Here is a 16,723-nt window from a genome sequence, read left to right as displayed (position 1 = left end):
TGGGTCATGGCTGGGTCTTCCAGCATGACAACAACTCGAAACACATAGCCAGGGCAACTAAGGACTGGCTCCGTGAAAAGCATCTCAAGGTCCTGGAGTGGCCTAGCCAGTCTCCAGATCTGAAACCAATAGAAAATCTTTGGAGGGAGCTGAAAGTCTGTATTGCCCAGTGATAGCCCCGAAACCTGAAGGATCTGGAGAAGGTCTGTATGGAGAAGTGGGCCAAAATCCCTGCTGCAGTGTGTGGAAACCTGGTCAAGAACTACAGGAAACGTATGATCTTTGTAATTGCAAACAAAGTTTCTGTACCAAATATACATTTCTGCTTTTCTGATGTATCAAATACTAATGTCATGCAATAAAGTGCAAATGAATTACTTAAAAATCATACAATGAGATTTTCTGGATTTTTGTTTTAGATTCCTTCACTCACAGTTAAAGAGTACCTATGATAAAAATTACAGACTTCTACATGCTTTGTAAGTGGGAAAACGTGCAAAATTGGCAGTGTATGAAATACTTGTTCTCCCCACTGTATAACTTATTAGCAGTCAAGTGAGCAGTTCAAATTTGCTCATGCACAGGGATTGTTCAATGATGACACTGACCAAGACATTTAGTAGCAAGTTTGCATAGCCAAACGTCACCACCACATCTGTAAATGGGTTTCCCAACTGACAAGGTCTGTTCAGGGGAAACCCCTTTTCCACAAAGTTCATTGTAGGTGTGAAAATGGTGCATTCCTTCCAGAAATAATGAGTTACGCTGTCTGTCTCTTTAGTATCTCACCCTATTATGCCAGCATATAAAATAATTTAACCACATATTGAAAAGGTAAACAGAATACTCACTAATACAGAGTGAGAAGATAGTAAAGACACCTTAAATAGATCATCATTTGGCAATGAAAGGTAATGTAAGTCAAGAGGAATGATCTGTTTTTGGTGCAACAGCCAAAAACATCATTTAAGGATCACAAATATGTAGCTAGTTTTCCATCCCAGACAAATATGAGATTAAAATATCAGCAGTGTATCAAATACTTGTTCTCCCCACTGTAACTTCAACTGTCTCCCAAAAGCGGGACACATTAAACGGAAACATTTTATGAGGTCAAATGCTGTGGTTACTGTGCAGGAAGGTAATTTTGCAATGACAAATCTTAACACACAGGAGAACTGACTCATCATTGCCTGTAGGGAATCTGAGTTCATGGCTAACTTATCTGACCAACGTATTGCATTGTCCTCGAAGATTTCAGAAATAAAGGGAACCTGAATGATCTAATTACATCCAATACCAGGCTGTGAGAAAGGGATCATTGTTGTTCTACCGTTAGCTGCAGTTGCAGGTAATTAGGAATGAAGTACTCTTTATAGGTCCTGCCACAATATCCAATTTTGGTTTCAGACTGATCATTGACTCGGCCATTCCAGTTTTTTTTTTCTTCTCATTCTAATGTAGATTTTCTTTTGTATTTTTGATCATTGTCTTGGTGCAGGACCTAGGCATGCCTCAGCTTCATCTCACAGAAAAATAATGGGCATGTAGATGGCTCTAAATAAAGAACAGAATTCCTGGTTGCTTCAATGGTGGGAAGTTACCCAGGTCCTGAGGAAGCAAAGCATACCCATAACATCATGCCACCATGGCTATGCTTGACCAGTGACATGGTCAATAAGGTAGAATGCAGAGTTTCATTTTCGCTAGACATTAACAGGACCCATTCTGTTGAAGAGGTAAACAAAATTTTGCCAAAACACACTTGTACGCACCAAAAGTCAAGACTTCTAGAAGAACAATTCTCTAACATAAAATCATGAAAAAACAATGTGGTTTTTCAAAAAAGGAACAACCTAAGATTGCAGTTAATATGAAAGGAAAGTAAATGAAAAAGACTGGAAATATGATTTCTTTATCAATACAGGCGAATATATAAAATAAACTAAGAAAAAAAAACAGGCAGATTAAGGCATGCAGATCGGCAGACAGACACAAATACCCAAAAACACAGATGAACAGAGAATATTACCCTATTCAAAAGTAAAATTGGTTAGAGAACCAGACATGCAGATAGCTAGACAAACATATATAATTACATGTAAAGTTAAGCTTGGAAATTACATTAAGCACATGTGTGTATTGACAAAAATGGCATGTACAATGCATTTGGAAAGTATTCAGCACCCTTAACTTATTCCACATTTTGTTCCGTTACAACCCAATTCTAAATTTGATTCAATCAAACGTTCCTCATCAATCTACACAAAATACCCAAAATGACCAAGCAAAGGAATGGTTGCAAACTTATACAATGGGGAGAACAAGTATTTGATACACTGCCAATTTTGCAGGTTTTCTACTTACAAAGCATGTAGAGGACTGTAATTTTTATCATAGGTACTCTTCAACTGTGAGAGACGGAATCTAAAACAATCCAGAAAATCACATTGTATGATTAATTAGCATTTTATTGCATGACATAAGTATTTGATACATCAGAAAAGCAGAACTTAATATTTGGTACAGAAACCTTTGTTTGCAATTACAGAGATCATACGTTTCCTGTAGTTCTTGACCAGGTTTGCACACACTGCAGCAGGGATTTTGGCCCACTCCTCCATACAGACCTTCTCCAGATCCTTCAGGTTTCGGGGCTATCGCTGGGCAATACAGACTTTCAGCTCCCTCCAAAGATTTTCTATTGGTTTCAGATCTGGAGACTGGCTAGGCCACTCCAGGACCTTGAGATGCTTCTTACGGAGCCACTCCTTAGTTGCCCTGGCTGTGTGTTTCGGGTCGTTGTCATGCTGGAAGACCCAGCCACAACCCATCTTCAATGCTCTTACTGAGGGAAGGAGGTTGTTGGCCAAGATCTCGCGATACATGGCCCCATCCACCTTCCCCTCAATACGGTGCAGTGGTCCTGTCCCCTGTGCAGAAAAGTATCCCCAAAGAATGATGTTTCCACCTCCATGCTTCACGGTTGGGATGGTGTTCTTGGGATTGTACTCATCCTTCTTCTTCCTCCAAACACGGCGAGTGGAGTTTAGACCAAAAAGCTCTATTTTTGTCTCATCAGACCACATGACCTTCTCCCATTCCTCCTCCAGATCATCCAGATGGTCATTGGCAAACTTCAGACGGGCCTGGACATGCGCTGACTTGAGCAGGGGGACCTTGCGTTCGCTGCAGGAGTTTAATCCATGACGGCGTCATGTGTTACTAAAAGTTTTCTTTTAGACTGTGGTCCCAGCTCTCTTCAGGTCATTGACCAGGTCCTGCAGTGTAGTTCTGGGCTGATCCCTCACCTTCCTCATGATTATTGATGCCCCACGAGGTGAGATCTTGCATGGAGCCCCAGACAGAGCCCCAAGACCGTCATCTTGAACTTCTTCAATTTTCTAATAATTGTGCCAACAGTTGTTGCCTTCTCACCAAGCTGCTTGCCTATTGTCCTGTAGCCCATCCCAGCCTTGTGCAGGTCTACAATTTTATCCCTGATGTCCTTACACAACTCTCTGGTCTTGGCCATTGTGGAGGTTGGATTCTGTTTGATTGAGTGTGTGGACAGGTTTCTTTAATACAGGTGATGAGTTCAAACAGGTGCAGTTAATACAAGAAATGAGTGGAGAACAGGAGGGCTTCTTAAAGAAAAAAATAACAGGTCTGTGAGAGCCGAAATTCTTACTGGTTGGTAGGTGATCAAATTCTTATGTCATGCAATAAAATGCTAATTAATTATTTAAAAATCATACAATGTGATTTTCAGGATTTTTGTTCCGTCTCTCACAGTTGAAGTGAACTTATGATAAAAATTACAGACCTCTACATGCTTTGTAAGTAGGAAAACCTGCAAAATCGGCAGTGTATCAAATACTTGTTCTCCCCACTGTAGCAGTAGCTTAGTGGTTAGAGTCGCGGACTACACTATCAGATGTCTCGTGTTTGAATCTCATCCCAGTCTGAACTAATTATGCGTTAGGATTTGTTCCGGATAGACTATTATTTGGCTGTCTACAACCTTTAGTAGCTACATTATAGTAAGCCTAATAAAAAACTGTTCACGGTTATATTGTGAATATTTCTGGTGTTTTTTTTCGAATTATGCATTAGTAATTTGTTCTGGATAGACAAAAACTTCTCTGGACACATGATTCTATCTTCTTTTCACTTGAGAAAAAGTCAGTTATCATCACCTATATTGATAGTTACTATATCAATATCATTCACAAATGAATGAAAAACAAACGTTTTTGTGCCATGAAATGAAATCGCTTTGACAGTGTAAAGTTAATTTTCAGTTTTGCTAGCAATTGCTCAATTCTTATGATTATTCCAATTACTAAGTTAGTTGATCCTGTAGGGATATTTTCATGTTATTTCACATTAACTTGATGAAGAGTAGACAGAACATCTCATGTGATCACCTGTATATTAATTGAGTGTTAATTGATAAAACATTTAACCAGGGCTCATATTATTTTCCCAAACAGTTTAATGGTTAAGAGAGAGTGATGAACTATTGTTCCCATGGTCAGTGCAATGAGTGGTTGTTGTTATCTCATTTTGAGGACAGAAGGACCAGTAGCTTGTCCCTGACTGTCTTGGCATCTTGGGAGGATGAGTGAGACCATAGATAAGGAAATCTTTCCCTTTCAGAGAATATGCTGAGTCATGATGAGTAGTGGCTGGGGGAGCAAATCCCAGAGGGTTGTGAAAAACATTGATGGAAGATTCGAGAAGGATCCATCCAGAAATTAGCATAATGGGAGGACCTAATATCATTGTATAACCATACTGTATAAAAATGTGTGTTTGGAAGTCGGTTGTTCTGCAGACCAACATGGCTTGGTTGCTCTGCAGATCAGCATGGCTTTATTACATCAGTAAAGTCTACTTTTGGATTCGAAGGCTCCTGAGTCTCTGCATCTTTTTTGTCTGGAAATCTGAAGTGTTTTCCACAACAATACTAGTAAGCATATTACTAGTCGCCCTTAGGCATATACTACCCATAGGAAAACTTTGTCTAAAAACACTAGGTTGAACTGAGCGGACCACCCACTGTATTTTGGTTAGTAGTCAGCCAAGCAGTTATTGAGGTAGGCAAGTTCAGTTTAGGGGTGTTTGGACTATTATTTAATTTATTGGGTCCAGCTCAGCCCCTTTTCCCTAAACCCCTTACCGTGTGTCTATAATAAATGTTTTATGTTTGACGGTAGCTTTGGTTGTCTGTGTTGTTTGTTCTCACTGTTCATGTACACTACACTAATTTGCATGTGTTTTATGTTACGGGTCTCTGTACCATCCACCCTAGACTGCTAGAGCCACAGGGTTCATCACTTCTAATCGCAGGTTGGCTGAACTAGTATTGCATGGTTGCTTTTCTGGTTTTATATACAGTGGGGAGAACAAGTATTTGATACATTGACGATTTTGCAGGTTTTCCCACTTACAAAGCATGTAGAGGTCTGTCATTTTTATCATAGGTACACCTCAACTGTGAGAGACGGAATCTAAAACAAAAATCCAGAAAATCACATTGTATGATTTTTAAGTAATTAATTAGCATTTTATTGCATGACATAAGTATTTGATACATCAGAAAAGCAGAACTTAATATTTGGTACAGAAACCTTTATTTGCAATTACAGAGATCATACGTTTCCTGTAGTTCTTGACCAGGTTTGCACACACTGCAGCAGGGATTTTGCACACACTGCAGCAAATAATTAATTTGCATTTTATTGCATGCCATAAGTATTTGATCACCTACCAACCAGTAAGAATTCCGGCTCTCACAGACCTGTTAGTTTTTCTTTAAGAAGCCCTCCTGTTCTCCACTCATCACCTGTATTAACTGCACCTGTTTGAACTCATCACCTGTATAAAAGACACCTGTCCACACACTCAATCAAACAGACTCCAACCTCTCCACAATGGCCAAGACCAGAGAGCTGTGTAAGGACATCAGGGATAAAATTGTAGACCTGCACAAGGCTGGGATGGGCTACAGGACAATAGGCAAGCGGCTTGGTGAGAAGGCAACAACTGTTGGCCCAATTGTTAGAAAATGGAAGAAGATCAAGATGACGGTCAATCTCCCTGGGTCTGGGGCTCCATGTAAGATCTCACCTTGTGGGGCATAAATGATCATGAGAAAGGTGAGGGATCAGCCCAAAACTACACGGCAGGACCTGGTCAATGACCTGAAGAGAGCTGGGACCACAGTCTCAAAGAAAACCATTAGTAACACACTACGCCGCCATGGATTAAAATCCTGCAGCGAACGCAAAGTCCCCCTGCTCAAGTCAGCGCATGTCCAGGCCCGTCTGAAGTTTGCCAATGACCATCTGGATGATCCGGAGGAGGAATGGGAGAAAGTCATGTGGTCCGATGAGACAAAAATAGAGCTTTTTGGTCTAAACTCCACTCGTCGTGTTTGGAGGAAGAAGAAGGATGAGTTTGGGGATGCTTTTCTGCACAGGGGACAGGACAACTGCACCGTATTGAGGGGAGGATGGATGGGGCCATGTATCGTGAGATCTTGGCCAACAACCTCCTTCCCTCAGTAAGAGCATTGAAGATGGGTCGTGGTTGGGTCTTCCAGCATGACAACGACCCGAAACACACAGCCAGGGCAACTAAGGGGTGGCTCCGTAAGAAGCATCTCAAGGTCCTGGAGTGGCCTAGCCAGTCTCCAGACCTGAACCCAATTGAAAATCTTTGGAGGGAGCTGAAAGTCTGTATTGCCCAGTGATAGCCCCGAAACCTGAAGGATCTGGAGAAGGTCTGTATGGAGGAGTGGGCCAAAATCCCTGCTGCAGTGTGTGCAAACCTGGTCAAGAACTACAGGAAACGTATGATCTCTGTAATTGCAAACAAAGGTTTCTGTACCAAATATTAAGTTCTGCTTTTCTGATGTATCAAATACTTATGTCATGCAATAAAATGCTAATTAATCATACAATGTGATTTTCTGGATTGTTTTAGATTCCGTCTCTCACAGTTGAAGAGTACCTATGATAAAAATTACAGTCCTCTACATGCTTTGTAAGTAGAAAACCTGCAAAATTGGCAGTGTATCAAATACTTGTTCTCCCCACTGTATTTAACAAGGGTCTGTCAGGCAGTCAGTCAGCCAGCCACTCACTCACTTAGAAACATTTGCTCTTCTAGGTCAGCTCTGCTTACGGGTTCCAGTAAAAACTAAAATATCACATACACGATGGGGAGAACAAGTAATTGATACACTGCTGATTTTGCAGGTTTTCCCATTTTATGAATTTTTGTTTTAGATTCCGTCTCTCACCTATGATAAAGATTACAGACCTCTACATGCTTTGTAAGAAGAAAACCTGCAAAATTGGCAGTGTATTAAATACTTGTTCTCCCCACTGTACGTAAGTATTCAGACGCCTTCACTCAGTACTTTGTTGAAGCACTTTTGTCAGACTTGAGTCTTATTGGGTAATTGATGTTACAGGCTTGGCACACCTGTTTTTGGGGAGTTTCTCACATTCTTCACTGCAGATCCCCTCAAGCTCTGTCAGGTTGGATAGGAACAGCACTGCACAGCCATTTTCAGGTCTCTGTAGAGATGTTCAATTGGAAGCAAGTTAGGGATGGGTAAGGTTAGTCAAATATATTAGTTTGTGTGTATTCATTTTTATCCCTCAAAGATAATTTTGCATTTATGTATTTATTTTGTTGAAATAAATATTTCTGTACATGATTATTCGAAATACTATTCAAATTCCAATCTAGAATGTTTACATACAATGTTATAGCGTCATCATAAAGATTTAATATATTATCATAATGAACTGGTATGTATTAAAATGATTTGGCTACAAAACTCTGTGTAAAATTAGGCTGTGGAATCTAGAGGCTGTTGGGAGTTCAGAAAATGGTGAGTTAAGCAAATAGCTTATTGATGGCTAGCTTAGCTAACAAGCTTCTCTAGACTTCTACAGCCAACAAACTCAGTGTTACTTGTTGATCATTTTTGCCTTCTAGTTCTGTAGCCAAGTATTGCGAGACTACAACACTGCTTCCTCCATACATGCACTCGCTTCTTCTCACACAAATGGCCATTGAGCCGAGGTTAGATTCCAACATTACCCACTGCTTTGAGCGTTATGTTGTAGCGCTCACGTTGTATCGGTAGTTAAAAAAAAAAATCAACTTATTTCGGCAAATACTATTCAAACATCAACATATACTATTCAGATACTAATGTCATGTCCAATGCATTTCCCTAGTTCATGTCCTGGCTCTGACTGGGCCACTCACGGACATTCACAGACATGTCCCGAAGCCACTCCTGCATTGTATTGGCTGTGTGCTTTCGGTCATTGTCTTGTTGGAAGGTGGACCTTCACTCCAGCGAGGTCCTGACTGCTCTGGAGCAGGTTTTCGTCAAGGATCTGTTTGTACCTGGTGCCGTTCATCTTTCCCTGAATGCTAGCCAGGTCTTCCAGTCCCTGCCGCTGAAAAACATTCCCACAGATGGTATTGGCCAGCTGATACGAGGTGCCTGGATTCCTCCAGACATGACACTTGGCATTCAGGCGAAAGAGTTTGATCTTGATTTCATCAGACTAGTCTTGTTATACATGATCTGAGAGTCCTTTAGATGCCGGTTGTCAAACTCCAAGCAGGCTGTCATGAGCCTTTTACTGAGAAGTGGCTTCTGTCTGGCCACTCTACCATAAAGGCCTGATTAGTGGTGCTGCAGAGATGGTTGTCCTTCGGAAATAATTTCTCAGCCCCATACAAGTAATCTGGAGGTTTGTCTAAGTGGCCATACAGGTTCTTGGTCACCTCACTGACCTGTCATTCTTTCTCGATTGCTACGTTTGGCCGGGAAGTGAACTCCAGGAAGAGAGTTGGAGGTTCCAAACTTCTTCCATTTAAGAATGATGGAGGCCACTCTGTTCTTGGGGACCTTCAATGCTGTAGACATTTTGGTACTGTTCCCCAGATCTGTGCCTCCATACATCCCTGTCTTGGTGCTCTACAGAGCTCTACCTCAAAACTCCCCAAATCATAGAAGGCCTGAGAAGACCCTGAGAAAAGCAGGTGTTCAATCCCATTTGTTACAGTCTGAGGTCCACTATTGCCCTATTGTTTCAAGATACAGTTTAGTTCAGCTCATCATAAATGTATCCTGTTTATATTCAGTAAACAAAAATGTTCCCAAGTAATTTTTATTTATAATATAACCTTGGAATAGATTAGTCAAAAGCAGAGCTTGTTTTGGAGGGCATGATTCCTGCTATGTCTGGTGAAAACCATTCTAACAAAAAGACAACCCCTCTAACAAAATGATCAGCACCATCAGTGTTGGATATCCTATTTTTATATGTAGGGAGATCCATGGAAAGTGTGAAATGCATTTCTGCTTAGAGGCTGAACAAAACCACATCTTGATGATGCACTGACTCCCACTCAAAACACTTCAAGGGCATTTCTCTGAAAATAAACTTTGGTCTTTATAACAGAACATTTTCCACTTTTACAAAAATCTGTGATTAGGCTTTGTGCTTTTCCCTGATGTGTGAAATGATTACTTTCACTGTGAGATATTAGGTGCAATTTTAAATATCTGTCTATAAGCTCAGTACAAAAAGCAAATACACTGCTCAAAAAAATTTAAGGAATATTTAAATCCCACATCAGGCCTCAATGAACTAAATATATTAATATAATATATTATTAAAGATCAAAATCTTTTCTGTACATTGTTTAATTAGTTGAGAACAAAATAACGTAACAACAGTCAATGGAAACCAAAATCACCAACCAAATTAGGGTTGGATTTAAACTCACACTGAAAATCAAAGTAAACAATTCAAATCACAGGCTGTTCCAACTTTTGTGAATTTCATCACGGCAACTCATAATGTGACTCAGTAGTGGCCACACTGGACACATGAGGCTGGGCATTGTCCTGCAGCAGGTGGAACCCAGGGTCTTGTGATGGTTCTGAGGATTTCATCCTGGTACCTAACAGCAGTCAGGGTACCGTTGGCTATCATGTGGAGGTCTGTGTGACCCCCCCCCCCCCAAGGATATGCCTACCCAGACCATCACTGACCCACCGCCAAACCGGTTATGCTGGATGATGTTGCAGGCAGCATAAAGTTCCCCTCGGGTGGCATTCTCTGGTGAATGCCAGTTGAGCTGTACGTTGCTGGGCTGAAATGTTGTAGGGCTTTGACAGTGCTCCTCCTGTCCCTCCTTGCAAAAAGGAGCAGACACCGTTCCTGCTGCTGGGTTCATGTCCTTATGCGGCTCTGTTCAGCTCTCCTCGTGTAACAGCCTGTCTCCTGGCTTCTCCTCCATGTTCTTGAGACTGTACTGGGAGACACAGCAAACCCTCATGCGACAGCACGTACGGACGTGCCATCTTGGAGGAGCTGGACTACCTGTGCAACCTGAATGGGCTGCAGGTATCGCCTCAGGTATCGCCTCAGGTACCGCCTCAGGTGCCGCCTCAGGTATCGCCTCAGGTATCGCCTCAGGTATCGCCTCAGGTACCACCTCATGCGGTGTGGTTGTGGTATAACTTGGTGTTCTACTGTGATGATTACGTGTTCCCTTAATTTGAGTGGTGTATAATGTACCTAAAAGAACATACTGTAAATTACTGCATTGGAATGTAATACATTAGGACACCAGTAGTTATCGTAGGTAATGTTAAAACCTCGTAAAAAGATGTAGGGAGAAAGAAAAATGTGGACACGATTGATTGCATTAAAGAATAGAATAAGTCTCTGTTAGGCTATGTAATCTGAGTGTATGTTTTGACAGTGAGTGACAACTGATAACACACTGTTCTCATATTATAAATTTTTGTCATTAATTAAACCTTTATTTCAACTAGGAACACAGACTGTGCAAGGTGATACTAAATAGTCAGTCACAATGCCTCAACAAATGTGACTAACTAAACAAATCACACAATCTACTGAAGAAAGACAAATGTCTATCAGGGACTGCAGACAGATTTCAGGCTCCCAGTCAGGTAGTGAATGGAAAACAATGAACAATTCCGGAAGGTGGACACCGGAGATGGTTTGCATGTTATGGTGGGTGTATGGAAAATATGACTCAGCATAAAGACGAAGGGATTAGATTCAACCATGAGAGTGGGTGCATTTTACCTTTTGAAATTAAATTTTATCTGACCAGAGATTTTTGTAACAATTTTAAATAATTCTACATATCTGCATAGAGGCAATGTAAAAGATAGAACCTAATCAAACTAACATTGCAGGCTAGAGATGCATCCTAAATCAGCAACAAGAACAGTTTTTTTTCACTACTTTTGTTGATCAAAGCTGCATAAGGTAGACAGTTTAGTCAAATATTCTGTCTTGGGGGATTGAAGCGGCTGTGACCAACAGCCACAACAAATATGAGGGCTTTTGGCACAATCATTCATGTTAAAACTGAAAAAAGGCCTACAGATCCTCCAATCAATTTATAAATACCTAACTGAAATGAAAGTGTTTTCAGGTTAGTATGCATGCTCTCATGGAAACAGGAGCGATACTTCCAGATGTTATGTATTCATTACAATGGATAGAATTTCCCCACCTTTACAAATCCAGACAGAAATTACTATCATATCTAACAAATACAGTGGGGAGAACAAGTATTTGATACACTGCCTATTTTGCAGGTTTTCCTACTTACAAAGCATGTAGAGGTCTGTCATTTTTTCCTAGGTACACTCCAACTGTGAGAGACGGAATCTAAAACAAAAATCCAGAAAATCACATTGTATGATTTTTAAATAATTAATTAATTTGGGAAAACCTGCAAAATCGGCAGTGTGTCAAATACTTGTTCTCCCCACCGTACATGCCCATGTTGAATAATTCAGAACAGACCCTTAGTTTCTGCACCTTTTGCTAACTGACTACCAGCAACAGCTTGCTTACATCAAATCCGGCCAAGTCAATCTATTCATGTATATCTGTAGCTAACTGCTTAACGCCTTAAAAAATGTATTAAACCAATGAATGGAGTGAACAACAAGCTCCTATACGAGAGAAGCTTAATGCCTGATTCACTCAGTTTTCCCCAGTGATAAACGTTACTCTATTGGTTTCTCTTCACAACCAATGAATAGCTCCCGTCTACGTATTGAGAAGGAGCTTCTACACATTGTGGAAGCAAAATGTATGTGCTTGTTTAATAAATAATTTCAGGCAGTGGCAATTTGGCACCGGTCAAATAAATCTACCCCACTGTATAACCTATTAGCAGTCAAGTGAGCTGTTCAAAATTGCTCATGCACAGGGATTGTTCAATGATGACACTGACCAAGACATTTAGTAGCAGGTTTGCATAGCCAAACGTCACCACCACATCTGTAAATGGGTTTCCCAACTGACAAGGTCTGTTCAGGGGAAACCCCTTTTCCACAAAGTTCATTGTAGGTGTGAAGATGGTGCATTCCTTCCAAATAATGAGTTACGCTATCTGTCTCTTTACTCTCTCACCCTATTATGCCAGCATATTAAAAAAATTAACCACATATTGAAAAGGTAATACAGAGTGAGAAGATAGTAAAGACAACTTAAATTGATGCAAAGAATTTGATATCGTCATTAGGCAATGAAAGGTAATGTAAGCCAAGAGGAATGATCTGTTTTTGGTGCAACAGCCAAAAACACCATATAAGGATTTGAGAGTACAATGCAGACTTTCACAAATATGTAGCTAGTTTTCCATATCCCAGACAAATGTGAGATCAGGGACCAAAATGGTCGTAAACATATATTTTCTTGTGTTACAAGAGCAGCAACATTTGCTAAATCACCTCAATGGTTCTTCCGACAACACTTGATATTAACTCCATCGTGTCATGGGGTCAGACAGGGTCACAAATAGTGATAGGTACCAACAAATCTCTACCCATCAGACATGAGTGGATGAACAGCTTGCTTCATTTTAACCAACATCATTACATCAGTTGTATGCCATAATAATGTCCTCTCTTATTTTCAGGGGAATAGTGATAAAACAATTATTTGCATTTTGAAGATAAGGTGCACTCCAGCCACAAGTCCATTGAGATTTCCAAGACACTTAAAAAAAAAAAAAGTGATGTCAGTCTCAGCAGATCACCACCAATCACAATCAGAATGAAGTTCAGGTGTGTATTAGGTTGTCTAGAAAGGGGGGTGTACTCTGTAGGATAAAATCTGATGTCACCAATGTTTTCGCTTCTAAAACACTGATTGGTTTTGCAAGGTGCGACTTTTCAGCTGGAAAGAGATTTCCAGACCTTTAACAAAAGTAATTTTCTCTCTCCAACATAATGTTACTTTCCACTGAACAGAAAAGATGGCATGTTCATTAGCTAACGTTGACTTGCGCCAGCAGTTTAGAAATGATTGTCCATTACATAGTCCTTTACACTTGAAGCTGCAAACTGGTTGAAAAGGCAGCACTTAAATTGGAACACAGTGGACACAACAAGGGCCTTAGACAAGTCGATTGCGAGCTACTTGTAGGTCACAGACCATGAATAGGATTGTTTCTCAGGTACTCATACATACATGCAGTTGTCACGGGTTCTACTGCAAACTTTCATAATTGTCACAAGCATCAGACACCACACTTACTATCGAAATCAACGCAACAACGACATTAACCCACCTTTGTAGAGCCATTATTTGCCTAAAACGCCAGAACGTCCGTAACATATGTGTATTAATTAACAGTATGTTGCCAGTCTGTGTGGGTTCTTATCATTCAGACGCTAATACAAAACAGTGTCTTGTGGGTTGTCAGAAACTTTTGCTGGCTGCATTTTGCAAGACGGGCTATTAGAGGGAAATTCCTAAAAAAAATATTTTTCCAGATCAGTATCATTTAGATAAAGAATTTTTCCTGTATGAATAATTACCATTTAAAGAAAATAATATATATATATATATATATCCTATACCAGGGAAAATACTATTGAGAAAACCCTTCAAATTCGAATCCTATAACATTTTATAGAGTTGTATATGAACCCTAACTGTACCTGATGCCTTGACAGATAACAGAAGAGTACCTTGTACAATAAGTTCCTGAAGAAAGTTGCAGGTGTGAAAAGAGAATACAGCAACTAATTGAAAGGCAAAAAAAATTATTTGCCTTGAATTTTTTTTAACGTAGCACTCATCAACAGGAAGGTTTAGAGACACCTACCATACAGTGACATGGTATTCATGACGTCAGACCATGTGATAATAAAATACGTTTTATATCCGTCAGACTTTTAAAACGTAAATTGACTGCATTTTTTTGTGATTACAAACAAGTAATGCTAAAACAATGCATCAAAGGAAAACAGGTGACTGTGTGATCTGTGATGCATTTTATGCATAACTGGTTAGGGTTCTGCTTACCTAACGAACTCACTGAGCATACATGTTTTAGAAAGTACGTAAAACACTAACTAAACTAAATATTTGTCACTGGCAAAGAACCCCAGCTGCCAATTAAATTGCGGTAGAATGTGCTGCAAAGCTAGCCTCTTATCTCCAGTCACTCACGCTCAGGGTTTAACACCACTTGGCTCATGCCAACTCTGTGAAAACTGTCAAATAGAGCGTGATATAGCTCTGCAAGCAATTCATTTCCATGCGTCTTGCATGGATCCAACCTTCTGGGCCTCAACTTGTTCAGCTGCCTAGGTGCCTTCACAACAATGTCATTCATTCCCCACCAGGATCTATGATGAGAGCCACTGACAAACCTTGCACAGCACTGACAAAACACCACATCACCCTCAGCTGAGTAAATGTGTCTTATCCACCATGGCCATCAGGTTTGTTCAATTTCGCCTCTTAGCTGAGGGCATTTCTCTCCTGCAGTCCAACAACAACACAATCTGCTGCATCCTGGCGACCATTTTTGCTCCCTAGATTTGCTCCATCCAGGGTATAATGGTGTTCTGTCTTCACTTCTTACTGTGGTACTCATCAATTATCGTGCTTAGTGGCTTCAACCGTCCTTCCGCTTTCCCAAATATACAACCATCCGGATGTAGGAAATAGAGTGAAAGACAACTGATCAGACCTTTTTCCATTGCTCAGGTGTCCAGGTTTTGTTGGCCTTACACCAAATTATGCATCTTTGTGCATTGGCCTTTGACACAAACTGTTTCCAAATGGCAGACCTGTCATAAATTCCCAATTTGTGAAGTTCACGACATAGCGTTTTGTTGAGACTGTGTCACAGAGGTGCTCATTCAATTCTGTTTGATGCCGTGCTTTTAGGGTATTAACCAACAATCTTGTGTCCGTAAATCCTTATTTTCCATAAAAACATACATAAATGAGTTTGATTAGGAAATATAGCAAATGTGGATAAGAAATAGTGATTAACAAGGTTAGAAATAATGATGTTTAATTAAAAAAATGGTTTCCTTCAAACTTTGCTTTCGTTAAAGAATCCTTAATTTGCAGCAAGTACAGTCTTGCAGACCTTTGGCATTCTAGTTTTCAATGTTTCGAGGTAATCTGAAGAGATTTCAAGTCATGCTTCCTGAAACACCTCACACAAGTCGGATTGGCTTGATAGGCACTAATTATGTACCATTTTGTCAAGCTGCTCCCACAACAGCTCAATAGGGTAGATATCTGGTGGCTGTGCTGGCCACTCCATTACAGACAATAGGGTTGAGATCTGGTGGCTGTGCTGGCCACTCCATTACAGACAACGTTGTATGAGGAAATTGGCTCCAATCTTGCACCGTCCACAAGGTATTGCTTGATGCTATGAAATTGAGTCACAGCCTTCCTTCTTCATGATCCCTTTTACCCTGTACAAATCTCCCACGTTACCACCACCAAAGCACACCCAGACCATTACATTGCCTCCACCATGCTTGGCAGATGGTGTTAAGCACTCCTCCAGCATCTTTTCATTTGGTCAGCGTCACTTGTTTTCTCTTTGTGATCCGATCCAATCACAAAGTCGCCTCTTCACTGTTGATGTTGAGACTGGTGTTTTTTGCGGGTCCTGATTAATGAAGCTGCCAGTTGAGGACCTGTGAGGCATTGGATTCTCAAATAATGTCCTTGACCTCTTGCTCAGTTGCGCGCCAGGGCCTCCCACTCCTCTTTCTATTCTTGTTAGAGCAAGTTTGTGCTGTTCTGTGAAGGGAGGAGTACACAGCGTTGTACAAGATCTTCGGTTTCTTGACAATTTTTAGCATGGAATAGCCTTACTTTCTCAGAACAAGAATAGACTGATGAGTTTAAGAAAGTTATTTGTTTCTGGACATTTTGACCCTGTTATTGAACCCACAGTTGTTGATGCTCCAGTTACTCAACTAGTCTAAAGGCCAAATGTATTGCTTCTGTAATCAGCAAAACAGTTTTCAGCTATGATAACAATTACAAAAAGGTTTTTTAACGATCAATAAGCCTTTATGCATTATAAACTCGGATTTGTAAACACAACATGCCATTGGAACACAGGAGTGATGATTGCTGATAAGGGGCCTCTGTACACCCACATACATGTTCCCTTTAAAATCAGCCATTTCAGCTACCATATTCATTCAAAAAATTAACAATGGCTAAACTGTATTTCTGGTCAATTTGATGTTATTTTAATGGACATCAGCTTTTTTTTCCAGAGAAAAAATATATTTCTAAGTGACCCCAAACACCACTTGGCGTCCTACTAAAAGTGTTTCTGT

General features: G+C 40.4%; 1 long non-coding RNA gene across 1 annotated transcript in view; it reads right to left on the bottom strand.

The window, feature by feature from the left end:
* The window catches only part of LOC117594376, a 34,061-nt gene that overhangs the window by 11,169 nt on the left and 6,169 nt on the right, over nucleotides 1-16,723 (bottom strand). The window contains exon 2 of the long non-coding RNA XR_004575648.1: nucleotides 7,498-7,592. This is a non-coding gene — a long non-coding RNA (uncharacterized LOC117594376). The remainder of the gene's footprint in view (nucleotides 1-7,497; nucleotides 7,593-16,723) is intronic.

The sequence above is a fragment of the Esox lucius genome, chromosome 4, assembly GCF_011004845.1.
Source record: "Esox lucius isolate fEsoLuc1 chromosome 4, fEsoLuc1.pri, whole genome shotgun sequence".
Taxonomy (NCBI): Eukaryota; Metazoa; Chordata; class Actinopteri; order Esociformes; family Esocidae; genus Esox; species Esox lucius.
Note: the sequence above shows the minus strand (reverse complement) of the source record. Positions and strands in the feature narration are given on the sequence as shown.